At 46.6% G+C, this 18,078-nt stretch overlaps 1 protein-coding gene across 20 annotated transcripts in view; it reads right to left on the minus strand.

The window, feature by feature from the left end:
- The window catches only part of SYT16 (synaptotagmin 16), a 102,408-nt gene that overhangs the window by 43,860 nt on the left and 40,470 nt on the right, over positions 1-18,078 (minus strand). For 12 of the 20 annotated variants that reach the window (XR_010831670.1, XM_066997366.1, XM_066997372.1 and 9 more), the window contains 3 exons: positions 14,591-14,906; positions 14,071-14,196; positions 10,745-10,921 (listed from right to left, as the gene is read on the minus strand). The exons of 1 other annotated variant lie outside the window; for it this stretch is intronic. The gene's annotated coding sequence lies outside the window, so the exon portion shown is untranslated. The remainder of the gene's footprint in view (positions 1-10,744; positions 10,922-14,070; positions 14,197-14,590; positions 14,907-18,078) is intronic. 7 more of the 20 variants (XM_048066069.2, XM_066997374.1, XM_066997373.1 and 4 more) reach the window with 3 other exon arrangements.

The raw sequence follows: 18,078 nt of genomic DNA on the forward strand, positions 1-18,078 counted from the left end.
AAACGTGAAGGCTGACGGGTTTGTTGAAGTGTGAATTTAATTCCGTCACAGAACTAAGGCGGTGATTTGCAGTCACCTGCAGGGCCTGGATGCAGTCCTTCAGGCATCCCAAAGAGGCAGCTAAGGCTTGAACCTGCAGCTGTCATGCACCAAGTAGGCTGGGGCAAACGTGATGCATACACACATCCTTTTAGTGCCATACAAGACTGTTCAGATTCAGAAGGAAAGTATGGTTAACAGAATCACAGAAGCATCTAGGTTGGAAGAGACTTCCAAGATCATCTAGTCCAACCTCTGCCCTAACACCAACAAGTCCTCCACTAAACCATATCACTAAGGGCTACATCTAAACGTCTCTTAAAGACCTCCAGGGATGGTGACTCAACCACATCCCTGGGCAGCCCATTCCAATGCCTAACAACCCTTTCAGTAACGAAGTTCTTCCTAATATCCAACCTAAACCTGTCGCAACTTTAGCCCATTCCCCCTCGTCCTGTCACCAGGCACGTGGGAGAACAGACCAACCCCCACCCCTCTACAGCCTCCTTTAAGGTACCTATAGAGAGCGATGAGGTCTCCCCTGAGCCTCCTCTTCTCCAGGCTAAACAACCCCAGCTCCCTCAGCTGCTCCTCGTAAGACTTGTTCTCCAGACCCCTCACCAGCTTCGTTGCCCTTCTCTGGACTCGCTCGAGCACGTCCATGTCCTTCTTGTAGCGAGGGGCCCAAAACTGAACACAGTACTCGAGGTGCGGCCTCACCAGAGCCGAGTACAGGGGGACAATCACTTCCCTAGCCCTGCTGGCCACACTGCTTCTTATGCAAGCCAGGATGCTGTTGGACTTCTTGGCCACCTGAGCACACTGCTGGCTCATATTCAGCCGACTATCAACCAATACTCCCAGGTCCTTCTCTGCCAGGCAGCTTTCAAACCACTCCTCTCCCAACCTGTAGCGCTGCTTGGGGTTGTTGTGCCCCAGGTGCAGGACCCGGCACTTGGCCTTGTTGAACTTCATACAGTTGGCCTCAGCCCATCGGTCCAGCCTATCCAGATCCTCCTGCAGAGCCTTCCTACCCTAAGAGAATTAATATAGAGATGTCTTCACCCACCATGAGTGTAACGAAAGCGTGAAGAAAGGTTTGAGCTAATTCCAGTTGAAATAGCTTCAGTTACTTACTTGGTCATATTGTCCTTTCAATATTCAAAGCTGAAGCAAAAGCATGGGAATTGTTGCTTCTAGAAACAGCCCAGTTCTCTTTGGGGTAAGTGCTTTGTTTTTCCTTCAGCCAGTTGTGGCGTTCTTTAGGTGGGTTAGAGTGTATGGGCTGATGCGTTTCCAAGTTGAGAGAAGTAAGTGTGTCTTTTTGAGGTAGCAACTAGTAGGATCTGCTAGAGTAAAGCAAGCTACGTAGTAGTAGGTGTCTTTACTGCATGCTGCTCTTCTTCAGGTGAGTAATTTTTAGAGCATGCTTATGGATAGGATGATGATGTTACTTAGCGTGTTTGCTTTGTGGTTCTAGGTCTCTTATGATTTTTGCAGAATTATGGGACTTACTGTGAATGTGACCTTATGCCTTCACCTGTATGCCAAATATTATTGAAGTTACAACCTTGCTGTTAAAGTGATGGAGCGGGGTTTAGGGGAAATGTATCATCCAAGTTCCCTGTACCAGTGAGAAAACAGCAGAAGTAGGCACGTAAGGTGTAGTCTTTTTCAGGGTTAGGGACAGTTTCTTATATTTATGGAGATTTTTTCTGCTGTTTTGCTGACTGTAGAGTCTTTAGACTTTGTAGCCTTCTAGATTTTAAGTGCTTGGAATTCCCTTAGTAGAGGGATATTTAGAAAAAAAAAGAAAGAATAAAGAAAAAACCTCCCAGCCAACATAGGTTCACGAGGGGTAGGTCCTGCCTAACAAATTTGGTTTCCTTTTATGATAAGATCACCCATCTAGTCGATCAAGGGAAACCAGCTGATGTGATCTTTTTGGATTTCAGCAAAGTTTTTGACATCGTTTCCCATAGGATCCTACTGGACAAAGTGCCCAGCATACAGCTAAACAACATCATCATACAATGGGTGAGCAACTGGCTGACGGGCAGGGCTCAAAGGGTTGTGGTAAATGGGGCCACATCAGGCTGGTGGATGGTCACTAGTGCGGTCCCTCAAGGCTCCATTTTAGGGCCAGTCCTCTTCAATGTTTTTACAAATGATTTGGATGTAGGACTAGAAGGCGTTTTGAGCAAATTTGCCAATGACACCAAACTTGGAGGAGTTGTGGACTCGGCTGAGGGTGGAAAGGCCTTGCAGAGAGATCTGGACAGATTGGAGAGCTGGGCAATCACCAACCGCATGAAGTTTAACAAAAGCAAGTGCCGGGTCCTGCACCTGGGACGGGGCAGCCCTGGCTATACGTACAGACTGGGCGATGAGACGCTGCAGAGCAGCCCCACAGAGAGGGATCTGGGGGTTATGGTTGACAGCAAGTTGAATATGAGCCAGCAGTGAGCCCTGGCAGCCAGGAGGGCCAACTGTACCCTGGGGTGCACCAAGCACGGCATTGCTAGTTGGTCGAGGGAAGTGATTGTCCCGCTCTACTCTGCGCTGGTGCGGCCTCTCCTCGAGTACTGTGTGCGGTTCTGGGCACCACAGTACAAGAAGGACATTAAACCATTGGAGAGTGTCCAGAGGAGGGAGACGAAGATGGTGAAGGGCCTAGAGGGGAAGACGTACAAGGAGCGGTTGAGGTCACTTGGCCTGTTCAGCCTGGAGAAGAGGAGGCTGAGGGGGGACCTCATTGCAGTCTACAACTTCCTCGTGAGGGGGAGTGGAGGGGCAGGGGACCTATTCTCCATAATCACCAGTGATAGGACTCACAGGAATGGCGTCAAGCTGAGGCAGGGGAGGTTTAGGCTGGACATCAGGAAGAGGTTCTTCACCGAGACGGTGGTTGCACAGTGGAACAGGCTCCCCAGTGAAGTAGTCACTGCACCAAGCCTGTCTGAATTTAAGAAGCGATTGGACTGTGCACTTAGCCACATGGTCTAAAATTTTGGGTAGACCTGTGTGGTGCCAGGAGTTGGACTCGATGATCCTTATGGGTCACTTCCAACTCGGGATATTCTATGATTCATTACTCTAACCAAGTCCTGGGAAATCCATCCGGATTAAAGCTGAAAACCCCCACAAACATTCTGATTTCAACATATACACAACAGACAGACACTGAAGTGTTTCATTGGAAAAATCTGAGCTGCTTTGCAGCCACACCAGGGACACACCTGTACGACCACAACCCATCGTAGTCCCTCTCTGCTCAGCCTGTGCTTGGCTTCTCTTCTGTCCTCTCCTCGTACTGAAGGCTCCTCAGTCTGTGATCTGCTGAACAACTGGAGTTCAACTGAATTATAAATTGCTTATTTTTGGTCTTGCAGCAGATGGATAAAATATGTAACAAGCTGCAGACAAGTTTAGGCAGGCAAGGTTTTTACAAACTCTACAGAGGATCAAAGGGGGCTGATCTCTGTTATAGGCTTGCTGTTTCCCAGGAGCTCTCTCCCTTAATTAGCAAGCACTGCTCTAACAGGGTGTTTATGATATATTTCACAACATGGCCTTTTCAATGTTACGGATTTTTACTTTTCAATTCTCTAACATTTTTGACTTACATTAGGGGAAAAAAAAGAACTGAGAAGAGCATCTGAAATGTGTGGGAAAGAAAAATCCATTTCTTTTTAAAAGCATTCATCAATAAAGAGAGGGGAAAAAAACAGTTTAGCAAATTCACTCCAAGTTCCATCTTCTAAAACTAACCATAAGAATTTTCACATCGAACCGCCTGCTTAACTCAAAGTTGTTGTTTTTTTTTCCTCTTGGAAAATCAGATAGCTAAAAGGATCAATGCTAAGCCTTTCTCAGAAACCATCATAACCTTTACTACAATCTATACTCCCTTGTCTTGATAGGATCATTACCTCTGAGCCGTGTTCCCATTGAGTGGTGCAATTACTGGATAGCTAAAAAAAGACTATTAGCAGAATTTCAAACACTACCACAATGCATAGGTTTGTAATATTAGCAAAGTGTCCTTCAATCTTCTTGATAGGCAGACTCCTAAAAACTGCCATCAGATGTGCATTTCTTATAGCAATTTCCCTTCTTCAGATTGTTGTACGGTATAGGCGCTTCCTTTTCTTCACTTTGTGTGTGTGCAAACCCACCAAACTGCCCCCCTGCAGGCAGACTGGTATACCACAGGTTGAAAACCACGTTCCAACACGTAACAAACAATTTTCTAGCAAGTGCTTGTTCCTGAAACACAGCCTCACCTCTCTGCCTGGGAAAACGCTGTCCTGTGTTGAGACACAAGAAGAGGAACTTGGCTTCCAGCTTCCAAAGATCAGAAGACACTTTTGCTACCCCAACACTGTTTTAGGAAGATGCACCTTCTTTGCCACTGCCACGAAGATTGTACCAAAAAGCTCTGTTAGCACTTTGGACAGGTTGCTGAATCTAACTTTCCACAATTGAAGCTTTGAGTACTGCTGCTGGGTTGCCAGTTTAGACAGGTCCACAACACGTATCCAGAAAAACGATTCACAGGTTACAAATCACTAGGTCCTAAACCCTCTAAAGCAAAGCACCATTCCTGCAGCCCCCTAAAGGGCAAAGTAAAAACAAAGATGAGATCAGACAGACATTTAAATAGCCACTTGTCACTCTGCTGAACAGCACTTAGCCTGAGCAGGGGAAGCCTGCAGACTTATTTCTTACTCCCAAACCATCTCATGTCTTTGCAGGCAGCTCACTACTAGTGATGCTGTGCCAAATTAGTTGTAAAAAAGTGATACCCAAATGACAGAAGTGGTTCTGGTCAGTATTTTTAGCCCCACGGTGTTTCTGTCTTTCTTCCCAATCCTTTTGTCGCAAGCTCTCCTCTTGTTAAAAATAATGGCAACAACTAATTACGGATCCTCACAGTTTCAGCAGGTAGGTGGAAGAAGAAAGGGATAACAGAGAAATGCTATTATGCAAATGTGACATTAATTGCTGAAAACCACGGAGCCTTTTTCAAAAACACAGATCTCTCCACAATAGAGAGGAATGGTGACAAATTCAGACAAAAAAAAAAAGGTGCTCCCTGAAGTCCGGCATCCAAATACTAATGCTCAGAAGTAGCAATGTGTCTGAGACATTGCCAGTGATTTCCTATAGTGACCACCAGGCACCTTAGGCTTTGCTCAGACTGTAAGACCTCCTGAAGTCAGAGGTGTGCCTGTTGCATTAAGAGCAGCGCTCACAAAACAGGGAACTTGTAACTGTATGCATATTGTCAGCAAAATATTATTTGATAATCAGCCTTGTGTTAGTTTTCAGAAGGCAAGAATGGAAACACCTTCCTTGCCCATAATACTTGGCCTGGGTATACCAGGGAGCCAGATTCTGTCTCAGCACCGGCGTAACCCCAGAGTTACTCCACTGAAGCGAGTCATGTCCTCCAAGTCAAAATCAGGTCCCTCGCGGTTAAATAGCCACTCGTCACCATAGGCACGCACAAAACAAACCCAACAAACAGTTCTGTGCTAAGCAGTAGTACAACCAATCAACAATGTGTAACTTCCATTACTTTTGTTTCTCAAACCAAGGGTTACAAAAAGGGCATAAAGGAAGCCACAGATTGTTGGGGTATTAGAAAAGTGGTGTTAGTAGTGGCAACCGTGTTCTTTCAATGTAAAGGAGGGAGAAATGTCTGTAATTACTGGATTAGGGGAATGAAAGTAGAAACCTGCAGTCAGAAATTACAGCGCATTCTGTAATTGAGCTGCTGTCATTCATCGGCTTGCACGAAGACAGAAGATCCAAAAGGAAATCACAAGTTCAAAAGCCTGGAGAAACACCAGCTTACACCACCACTCGAGCCCACCCACCTGTGCTGTCAAGCTGTTCTCATAGAGCAGACCCAGTAGACCGAGTCCCCACTCCGCCTGCACTCGTGCTACCCAGCCTGCAGGAACTGAACAAGCCGGGGTCAATCAGAGCAATTACTTGCATGGAAATTAGCAGTGGGAGAGCCTGTCTAGCTGTTTAACACAATTCTGTTATTTCAGAAACATTTTGAGGAGTCACCCGGTTACTGTTACTCCTCCTTCCCCCACATTTGCTCCACGGTAGCACAGCCTATGGAAATTGCTGTACTGATGGTATGGACCACCACAGGCAGCGCACAGTTTGGGAACCGCAGCCCTGGCTGCCAAAAGAAGTGGGTGACAACCCGCTCCTCATTACCATTTTGCATAAACTGATGGCTTAGTCCGTACCTGCCATCTCCTGTCACTTCTGCGAAGCCAAGCGCCGCTCCTGCTGGTCATACTGGGAGGCTGCGGGGTCGCTGGGAGAACTAGATCTGGTTTCAAATGATTTAAAAGGATTCAGAGCCACAGATCCAAGCAGGCAGCTGTCCCTACCGACTCAGTAACCGCTCCCACAGCTACACTACCCTTAATTCGGCCTTGTTGCAGGCCAGGCTTTCTGATATCTAGGCAGGCATCAGTGGCCACATTCACACTTCCCCATGCACTCTTTTTAAGAGCCTCTATCCAGACAACTGAGAGAGAAAGCAATTTCGAAGAGCAGCTTCATTTCGGCACTGAGAAATTTCCCTTTCGAGAGCTCCTCTCCCTCCTGCCCCTGGCTGCTCAGGGAGCCTGGCTGAGCCACGTGCCTCAGCGAGGTGACATCTTCAGTCTGCACAGAGCCCCAGAGCTCCTGGACCCTCAGAGTCAGGGTTACAAAGGCCAGCCACAGGTTTATTCATTTTGGAAAAGCACATTTGTGTCTTCCACCACTTACCACTGGAAGAAGAAGGTCTACTGTGCGTACCAGAGTGGTACCATCACACCGCACCCATGTTACTTGTTTTTAAACATTGAGCTCAGCCTCTGCTAACATACCAAGGTCTCACAAGCTGCACATGATGTTTCCAGCTCCCAGCTGGGCCCGGGCCATGCTGACAAAGCAGGGCCAACAGGCAGTGCTGCTGCCCTTCCTGCTCTTGGCTTTTACAGGTGTCGATTCCTTAAAGCCTCAGCTACTGAAGACGAGTGGTTTATGTAAGAACTGCATCTCCATTTATTTATTTAAAGTACGTTTCTAGCCCCAGAGGCTGGAGCAGGGGCTGTGCAGAACAGCTTGAGAACATGAACTGAAAGCGCTCTCAAGGCTGACGGGACAGAAGGAAAAATGGAGAAACGTTTCTTCAAATCTCATATTTAAGCAGATTTCACATATCAGGAGTACAGGCTTAACACTGTGACAAGTGTTCAAGGCAAGGTGCAACTGGAATATTTTTGTATAAAGCATGGTCAGAAAATCACAATTCCTTTCCTGGTCTCTGGTCACATCATTACATGAGGATTGCGGTACAGAACAAAGCGGGCCCTTTTCTTTTTTGAGTCATGGCACTGAAGCACACGGTTCAATACAGCTCTTTACACATGGGTTTGCCCAGCATCGTTGTGTGTTTCTGTGAGGGAGTTCACTTCACCCATGAACTTTTGAAGCAAAGGGCTCGGCAACACAGCAAACACTATCCGTAAGAACACCATCACCACCTCTTCGTCATGAAATCCACACTACAAAATGGGACAGCAAACCATCACAGCCCCAAAAGAGGTCTCACGAGAGACCCCACTGACAGGCCTCTGTTCAAGGGAAGGACCCTCCTTGCGCAGGCCACCATCTACATGCTTGGGCATAGCCAAGCAAGCTTAAATAAATGTGACCTCAGCTCGGTGCTACCCTCCTCTCACTTAAGCCTTTATCAGATTCTCTGTGCAGCTTTGCGGCCTGCTCTAAGCTCTCTCTTGCAATGCCAAGCCTGTCCAAAATACAGGGTGATTATGTCCAGACGAGCTCCAGCCCCAGCAGCAACTGGATTCCTGCAGCTGAGGGAGAGGCCATCAGGGGCAGGGCATCCTTGTGCAAGAGATTGGCTCATCGCTAATGTCAGTGAAGGAGTCAAGAGTAGCAACCACAAAAGCCTCAAGTATCGGAAACGTTACCCATTGTGTCCCAGCAATTAAGAGCCTTTGTCCTGGAGTCTTCTAAAAGATTTTCAGTTAAATCATCATTTTCACAAAGGTTTTTCCCTTCTCTTGTTCCTTTCATAAGGACAGAAACTGCGCAATTACAATTAAATTAGTAACAAGCCAACCAGATGTATCATAGAGCCATGGCGATGGAAACATCTCTTTCATTCTGACACCCCATTCTGAGGTCAGGCTCTTTATAGAAAAGCAAAACCAAAACAAAACAGACTTTGACACTTTACAGTACATTTTCTGAATGTCAGCTCACGCACCTGCAAAGTGCAAAGCAGGCAGAATTGCTTATGTTTCAATACCAACTCTCCTTTTTTACTGGTAGGTAAGTTAAAACTCAGCTAGATCCAAGGACAAGAGAAAAACATGCATCAAACCCAGAAACATCCAGAGGCTATAGCCTTCGTTTACATATGCTGTTGCAAATTTTGGTTTATCCTACTGCAGAAATTATGGTCATGCCAAACACAAAATGCCTTCTGACCTACTTAGACCTGTTATAATGCTGACAGTCATAGCAGACTAATATGTTCTAACCACTCTTGATTCCAGATGGGGAGAAGTGGAAGGATTTCCCCAGTCTGAGAGTTAAGAACTGGGAAGAACAATCATTATCAGCTTACATGTTACAGAACAGCAGAGCCTGTAGAGTCAGGATCTCCTCGCAATAAACACAGCTCACCAGAAGAAACAAGCTGAGAACAGGAAAAGTGAATGCTAACCATTAAATTACATGTTACAAACACTTCATCCTGCTCCTTTCTACCCAGCAAAGTAGGACTGGATTTGAAACCAACTCTTGCTTGTCAACACTACTCTTGGGAGAGCTCCCTCACCAGGCAACTGCTGTGCCAGAAACTGGCTTTCCTGGCTTCCCAGCCCAAGCTCAGGTTCCAGGTTTCTGCGTTTGCCATATGACATGTTATGTCAGCCCCGGGTTTAATCTATCCTCTCATGCTGCTGTCCTTTAAAAACATTAGCATTTCCTACACGTATATGCCATATTGGCCTTACAAGTATCAAAACGCTATGGTAAAATTTAAACTAAATATAGAAACCTGATATTTTTAAATTGCTCTTAGCTCCAGCTCACCAGGCTGATTTTGTAGGAACAGAAAAAAAGAGGCTCCAACTTTAAGTTTCTATTGTAATTAATGATTACAACACATTCCTCTACCGAATCAGATTTAGCACCTCATTAACGTGTGTGGTATTTTGCTTGTACGGCACAGCTGTAGTTAAAGTTGAATTAGTGTTTCCATTATAAACCCATGTTTTCAAAGGTTTATTACTCAGACACATAAGATTTAGTCTGAAATGAAAATTGCCATCGAGTGTGTCAGCTGGGAAGCAATTTTTTGTCCTTCAAAATTCGGAAGGAACAAAACAAAAAAAGCAAGCCACCCTGTTTATTAATAATTCACATTTTAAAAGGCATTGCAAATACATGTTTACATGATAGCCTGTGACAGCTCCATAGAATGTCAACGCCTACACATTCCTGCGAGATGTGTCATCTTAAAAACTGAAATAAAAGCCACATTTTTACACTACTTGATGGGAGGGGAAGAGAAAGGAAGAAAGACTTAAATATAATCTTGATGAAGGAAACGGTTTAAAAAAAAAAAAACAACACAATCTTTGCTTAGAAATAACAAAGTCAAAAAATTTTAGCAGGGGAGATTTGCAAGCACCATTTGCTTTGGTAACTTGTGGGTGCCATCAGCCTGACCCTGTCTCACTAAATATATTTTGCAAGAACCAGCGAGTCCTACTGACTTCCTATCACACGTAATATCCAAGCCTTTGCTTGCTCAAAAGTCCTGGACTCTTAAAGTATAACCAGACCAAGTCCCTTGCAAAAGCCATGCTGAACTCAAGGCAAAAAGTACATCAAAAAAGCTCCAGAGGCTCCAGGCTGTGCAATTGTGCCTTTCTACAATTACCTTTATGACTGAACCTCTAAGAAGACAACCTTTTAATTGTGAGGCTTCTGAGGCCACTTCTTGGCTAATTGTCTCAACGACTATATGCTTATGACATGCAAATTTACAAATAAATGTATGATGAAATTATCAAATTCTCACTTACCACCATTACCAGAATAGATGCCTTTCTGACAGCCAAGAAACATTAAAATGTTATTTTTGCAACACAGTAAGGTTTCCTCATGGGCACTCTTACAGTTATTTTGACTCCAGGACTCATGGGTTTACCCGAGACATAATGTTTCCAGGCAAGAACAAATGCATGAAAAAGCATGTAATAGCTACCGCAAGAAAATCAGGACAGGTGCATCCTTCAGGAGCAGAAAGGCAGTGTCGTTACTTAGAATTGTTCACATTTTGTTCTTCACTGGATTAACAGCACACTCCCATAACAGACAGAGAGCAGGGAGTGTTTTTTCCCCCCGTGTTGCCCTCCATTTCTCAAGAGAGTACTCCAGACAACAAAGATAATAGGAGCCTGGTAGCGATTGCACATCCATTTGATCAAGTTTTGGAGGTTACTATAGTCTATCCAAAACCCTGCTGTTTTCCACGCAAATAACCCGAGACAAAGCAAATGGCTCTATCTCTATCCTCTCCGCAATCAAAGCCTCGAGAAGATTCTGTACATCAAACGCGGTATAATACTGTGATACTTACCAAGGCCCTCACTAACTCTAGACTTTTCTCTGTACTGTTTTCTTCTCCCTTGTTCCAGGCATGAGAGTCCACCTCTCTTTTCAAAGCAGAGCTTCTTGTTGATGAAGAGGAAGAGGACTGCAAGGAGGATAACGAAGACTCCAACTACAGACAACAACCCAGTGGTCTCAGGAGTAACTAGGAAGAAAAATTCAGAAAGAAAATATCAGCACAACTGGAAGAAATTGTCCAGAGAGAGATGGGTTTAACCACATCTGCACCCATAGCTCTGCCTCCTGTTCTCATCCCCAGAAGAAATAGCAATAAAATTCAGCAGAATTTGGACTTGTTTTAGATGGTTACATCAGGCCAGGCTTCTGAGGACATAAACAACAGGGGTTACGTCACACACCAAACCTGATTCTGATCGAGGTCTTCCCTTCTGTCACACGGTGAACTCCACCACCGGAGACCCTTACTGACTTCAACAAATTTCATCTTAGTGTAGAAGTCCACTGGCTTCAAGAGAGGGACTCTTGACCGATACTGGCAACAAGGACCTAGCCAAGGAAGTGCTGTTGGCCATAAACCATTCCTGAGCCTGTAGAAAAATGCTCAGGGGAGGCTGTGGGGAGGATTAGCTCCGGGGGAGAAGGCCCAACGCCTCCTTTGGAATTTGTACATCTTCTCTAAATCCAGCAGACTACGCTGGAATAGCACTCATTAACTTCACTACATTTACTAAGAAACAGGTTAATGTCTAGCCTATGAGCCTCATTAACCTGTTCCTTTACCCTGAAGTAGGAGGTATATTACCGGGGCACAGCGTTCCCAGGCTCCAGCTGAGGCAATTCAGTTTAGCTCCCCCGGTATCAGTTCTGGCCACCCGTAACAAGCACAGTGGATCTGCACCAGCTGACGACCTAGTGCTATACATCAACATCCCCACCTTAAATTGTGGAGAAACAGTCTTATTTCAATTCGTCACATTCCACTGTGCCACCAGGTCTGCAAAAAACCGCAGGCGCCAGCAAAAAGCTTTTAAAGCCGTTTCACCTCTCTCACACATATCAAAATGCCAAAACAAGGGACAAACACTGCATAGATCATCCAGCGTGAATGGCAAGGGCACACACGTCAAAAACTGTAAGTGCCGTGGACAAAAAAAAAAAATAAAAAAAATTGGCTTGTTATTCTGGTAATTACTTCACCAAGAAGAGGTGAAGTTCAGTTGTCCAATTCAAGTCAAAGATCCCATAAAAATGAAACATCAGCAGCATCAGTGGCACACCAGGGATGCCTGTGCTTGTAAAGCTACAGCTCATAGATGAGATGAACAGTTGGAAAGGATGTAAACAGAGCCAGCCCTGCCTGTGAAACAGCCCACTGGGAGTTTACAAGACTTGACTCAGCAAAAAGACTCAGGCTGGAAGAGCTGAACCATCTCCAGCTACAGCCCGGAGAGCGCACTCCAGGACTATGATCTTGGGGATTTTAAAAAACTGAATTGCTGCAAGGCGACGTGCCTTAACTGGAAACAAAATTCACAAACACACAACAGCAGCCCACATAAAAGCAGGCGAGCGCTGGGGGCTGAGCCCAGCGTAACAGGGGTTACACAAACCCTGGAGCTGGCTCCGACCTCGCTCACTGCAGTACGAGGAGGGAACATAAACACGGGCTGAGTTATGCCAGGTCAAATGACAACATGATCAAACCTGCATTTGCCTTGCTCTCTTCCGTATGGGCACATTCACTTCTCTGGCGGACACATCTACATCCCCCTCGTGCCAGCCCAGCGCTGAGCAGGGGCCATGAAGGCAGCAGGTCTCCAGCCGGGGCTGAAACTTGCCCTGTCCCCCCAGCCCCTCAACCCCGGGCGCAGCTGAGCGATGCACCCAGCAGCTATTTTCAGCTGCTGAAGTCACCATGAAGTGGCTGCAGGAGCCAAGTATGAATCAAAGGAGCTGAGTATAAATCAAAGTAGCCATAAACCCAGGATATATATGACAGCCCAGCTGGGTCCCATCGCTGACTCTTCCTTTTCTTGAGCACAGGAAGCAAGCGAGCCACCAATATTTCTGAACACCAGTTGTCCACCACATGCTCGGATATGCTGCAAGGCCCCCAGCCACAGAAGTCCCTGAAGCGCCCCTTTCTCCAACAGAGCTGCAGGGCACCTTGCAAAATCCCAAAGGACCACCGCAGGTCTGGCAGGACGTGGTACCCCCTGCACAGGTCTCTCCTGCACAGCGCCCATCCAAGGAGGGTCTGCACGGCTGCGAGGTGGTGGCTGGGACTTCTGCAGCACGAGGCACAGGAGCTCGTGCATCCTGTCCCACCGCTTTAAGCAGAAGTTTCCTCTTCTCTCCCCCACGTTATCCGTGCCAGATACTAGTGGTTTGTGCATCAGCATCTCTGAAGGAGGGCTGCGAGTTTGCACCTGAGCACTGTCTCACATACGTGGGCAGAAACGTTACATCTCTGCACCTGGCTCCTGCTGGAAACACGTATTCCTCTGGGACAGGAGCCACGCTGGTGCTCGGCTCCTCCGTCATCAGGGAGAAAATGAGCTGCACCTGCATATGGTCCTGAGCACGGGGCCCAACTCTGCTCTCAGCCCCCAGCAGAAGGGCTTTCTCTGCAGCCACGGAGCTCCAGGCTAAGCCTGGGCAATCATTTCAGGGCTGATTTGGAGCAGAGCTCTGTTCTGGCTTATTCAGAACTACATGTTACCTATATTAAACTATCACTGGAGTTTGCCAGAGCTTCTCGCCCAAGTAAAACATCCAGCCTCCCAGCGCTGGGTGATGCACTGTGCCCAAGGGCAAGAAGAGAAGCTGGCATTCAGTTCTTGGTCCACACTCTGGGCATCCAAGGCCAGGAAGGAGGTGGCCACCGTGTGCTTTGGGACGTGAACAGCCCATTCAGCCAGGACTTTCTCCCACTCATTTACCCATTTTTAAGCCAAGCAATTAACGGTGTAGATGTCTTTGTGAAATGCCACAGTGAGACCCCACGTTCTGCAGCCCCAGGTGAGAGTGCAAGCCAAGAAATGGTGTTAACACAGCTGGCAGGCTGAGGGCACGCAAACTGCACACACTCCTTTGTGTACGCTGCTGAAGAACAAACAAGAGGTGCAGTGTGAAGGGCCCCAAGCCAGGAAAGAGGAAACCAGGGAAAGAAGGGAGGTGAACAGGAGACATCTGGCAGCGGACACAAGGAAGCACAAGACATCACAATGCTGTTCCGGCTCCTGCACTTCCCTCAAAGCTGCCTCCGTGCTACCAGACTGAAGGCAGAACCCGTCTGGAAGAGCAGTTGGGAAGTACTGGCCACGCCATTACCTTCATTGAATCTAGCTGGGTATTTGCTTTGCAGCAGGTTTCACAGCAGTTCTGCTAGCTTTCTGGGCACCTCCAAACGGGCCAGGTGAATGAATGCAATTGCCGTAACAGATTCACTTGGAGAGTCTGCAATTAACAAAACCTTAATACAATTTGCTTTGCAAGGGTTAACTTTTTGCATAAAATTGTATTCCAGACAATAGCTCTTTAATTCCATTTGTTATCAAGCTTCCTGCAAAAGGAATGTTTACTGGTACTTTTTAATTACGGAAAAAACCATAAATTGTCTGTTTTACTGTCTATGCTAATTACATTTCATTATATATTTGGAGTAAGCTATGATTTTCCTGCTGGTTCCCATGACATTTTTCATTATCAACCACTAATTGTCTAGCATGCACACTGCATTGTGAACCAAGTAGGCTGATGTGTGGGCAGAAGTTCTAGCGAAAGCTGCAAGGCAAAAGAAGCGCACATTATTATTATTACTATTATGATGTATTAGAAGGTTTCCACCTACTTGCATACCTCCGCGTCCTCATCCCCATCAGCAGTGTCACAGCACAGCAGAGCACAGGAGCCCATCTGCAGTAAGCCTCATGCTTGGCAACGATCAGCAGCTATTGTAGGAAAGTTATCTGTGGTGAAATGATGACAGCAGCCCCACTGCAAGGACAAGTTTCTTGTTGGGGACAATGAGAACAGCAAGCAGGTTTCTCAGTCACTTCCTCTATTCGTTGACCAAAGCACGTGGCTATCAGGATCTCAGGAGTCACCTTGCCCACCCTTAAGCTGAGGTCAGGGCTATAAAGGAAAACAGCACCATATGTGGACTCCTAGAGGGAGGAGAGCAGATAGCTAATGGGATCTTCCTGAGGGAGCATGAAAAAAAAGTGAAAGGGTTTTCATGAGCAGCAGATTACACTGTTTGCATAAAAGCAAAACCTGTAATGAACCTGTACCTATGCAAGCTCAGAAAGTGCCACAAAGGACAAAGCAACTCACTGCACGCAGCGTTTCATAAATTCCAACCGAGGCAGAGTTGTAGGAGCAGATTCTTCATATAGCAAAGTGCTAGAACAAGGAGCGCATGACCACTGCTCCCAGGATCATCGTTATCAGCCTTGGACAGGTGGCAATTCTATTCATGTGCACCACACACACACAATACACAAACACTTCAGAAATAAATGTGTGTTTTCACAGGATTGCAGCTCTCCCCTGGTATCTATTTCAAAGGAGACAAAGCCCGACCCTTCCTAGCAGCGCTGCGAGGGAACGGTTGTGTAACTCCTCCTCTTCTCCTCAAGGTGATCCACAAATACATTGTCAGACCCGCAAGCAGACTACGTGCAGCACTGTGGCAGGAGGGTGAAATTCCCACCCAAGGCAGGAGGACTTGCCCTGCACCAAGGCTCAACTTTCACACGCTTTATTTTTATGTACTGATTTACAGACAGCGAGATGTGGAAGTTCTCCAGTCCTTTTATATAAGGACTATGAAAGACTGAAAGAAACTTTTGACCTGACCATGCTTCTATTAAATTCGGCTGCAAAATTTAATTGATGAAAAGGTGGAAGAAAGGTAGCTGTTGCTGATGCGGTTGCAGGTCACCTCTAAAGATTTAAGCAGCCCTTATGTCCTATGACATAGGGATGCAATTTCAAAGGTCTCAAAGACAGTACAGCAAATTCCTTTCCCTCTCTTCTACAAGCCGCACAACCACAGCATCCAAACACCTTGCAGGCTTCAATGTGCTTACGCCCCCAGCAATGCTGCAAGGCAGGGAAATGCTGATGCAGCCACTCCACGGAACGGGAGCCTCAGCACAGATTTTCTACAAAAAGTGGTAGAAGTAATGCCCAAAAGAGCCTTAAAGAAGAGTCCTGTTGATCTACACAGGCACTTAGCATCTAGAAGTACCTCAGTTTTCAGCCTGAGGCTGAGGCTCCCAAACCGAATACCTACAGCACCTTTCTACAGATGACACCATACTAACAGCTGCTGGCCTCTGGGCATCTCCTCAGACACCTAAAATCACCTGAAAGCCACGGGGCTGGCATTTCTTTCCCTAAACCTGATTCTTCTTAGGGATGCAATCCAGGAGATGTGCTCAGGTGAAGCCCAACACCTCCCAGAAACGCCAGGGAAGGCACATCAGGCACAACAGGCACACGGAGGCAGTAGCAATAAATGAGAGCTAAGAAATGAAAGGCCCCGGACATTCTCCCATATACTCGTATTTTTCTTTTCCCTGTACAATGTCCCTGCCTCACAATCAGAGGGGAGCACCCTCTACCCTTTCAGCTGAGCAGGGCTCACTGTGCAGCCAGTTTTGGGGCCAGCAAGAAAGCCAGCACTGGTACACATTTTTTTCAACCTGCTTACTGACGTTCGAGAAGGACAGACCCAGACTCACGTTCTCAGGATACAGTCTGGGCTTTACTGTGTATCTGCTGCTGCTAAGTGACCAGAACATAAAAACCTGGAGGTAAAACCTCAAGACCATCCAGCAGCTTACCTGTGAGAGCCATAAGCCAGCAACTGGGAGAGCCAAATTCAAGCAGGCTTTGTCTGAGACCAGATCTTCTACCTCCCAAAGGCTGCTCTATAGCTTGTATACGCTACTCTGTGGCAGCACTGCTTTCCCTGCAGCAGAAACACCAACCTAGTTTTGAGCAATGTCCCTGACAATGTTTGTGAGAGAGCAAACAGCTCTGTAAAATATTCTGCCTTCACCAACAGGCAAAAAATTAGAAAATATGAAGTATTAGTTTTGCTGGATGCATTTCAAACAACTCCGGAGTACTAGGTCAAGGCAACAGCAAGTACACTGTGTTTGCATACGATGATGCCTGATGTTCTGCAGCTCAAAGAGTCCTGGCTCTCACCCAATTCTCCGTGTGCAAGCACACACCGCAAGTACAAATGAGAAAAGGAGACAGAAGCATGTCATAATGGACAGGGGAGCACTCACGTTGTCTAACGGAGGTGACTCAAGTAACAGTCTAGGCTTCTAAAGGATGATCCAGAGACTAATTGTTAATCTTATTAATAATGTTAGACAAGGCCCCAGTTAAGCATGGTTTTTAAAATTCATTGAAGTTAACAGGGCTGTGGAGACTGAAAATGTGAGCAGCACAGCACTCGAATTGCCATTCACAGAATTAAAGTTGGTCCTCCGCATGTCAGGGCTGAAGAGGTTTAAGAGGGACAGCACAAGGAACCTCGTGGTCCCAGCCAGGTACCAGTACCCCCTGTCCCACAGCTGCTCCCTGCCCCAGGCTACAACAGGATGGTCGTGGCTTTGAGCTCTGCACACAGACTGAGCCCCCTTCTCTGGGAAAACAGGGAGCAGTCAGCTCTGCCAGACCCCAAACCGTCCTTCTGACCAGCTTCCCATATGTACGTGTCCTTCCCCAGACGTTTGGCTGCGGGAACGCAGGGCACAAACCGTTAGTGAGAAAACATCTTACTGTGCTAAAGAGTCAGACATGAAAGCACCTGCAATACCCAGATAATCCCACCTCTCATTTAAGTTTCTACAATTTGAATGCTCATGAGCATTTCAGGCTGGGCAGAGCAGCCTGAATCCTTCTGCACGTCCTACTGCCCGCAGTGGTCATGCTCCCTGCCCCCATGGAGAAGAAGACTTAAGCTCTTTTTTCTCCATAATCTGATCTACTAAAATGCTACAGCAGCCACCTTCTCCCTGACATTTTTCCCCAAATGAAGACTTCCTATTAAGAAAAAATATTGTTCTCTGAGCTGGGCCAACATCTGAGATAAACAGTGAAAACTGCAGCCTCCACAGCGGTTTGTCTCAGTCCTCCTCCAGACCAACAAAGGAAAATTAGAACCAGGCAGAAAATCATTTTCCTAGTCCCCGGGTACTTCTGAGATCTCCTGATCAGCACTTGGGCAAAACCAAGATCTTCAGAAAATTATAACAGGCTGAGTCTGTAGGTGAGTGTCCCACCTGCTATGAGAAAACACCGACGCTCAGG

Source organism: Anser cygnoides, chromosome 5 (assembly GCF_040182565.1).
Source record: "Anser cygnoides isolate HZ-2024a breed goose chromosome 5, Taihu_goose_T2T_genome, whole genome shotgun sequence".
Taxonomy (NCBI): domain Eukaryota; kingdom Metazoa; phylum Chordata; class Aves; order Anseriformes; family Anatidae; genus Anser; species Anser cygnoides.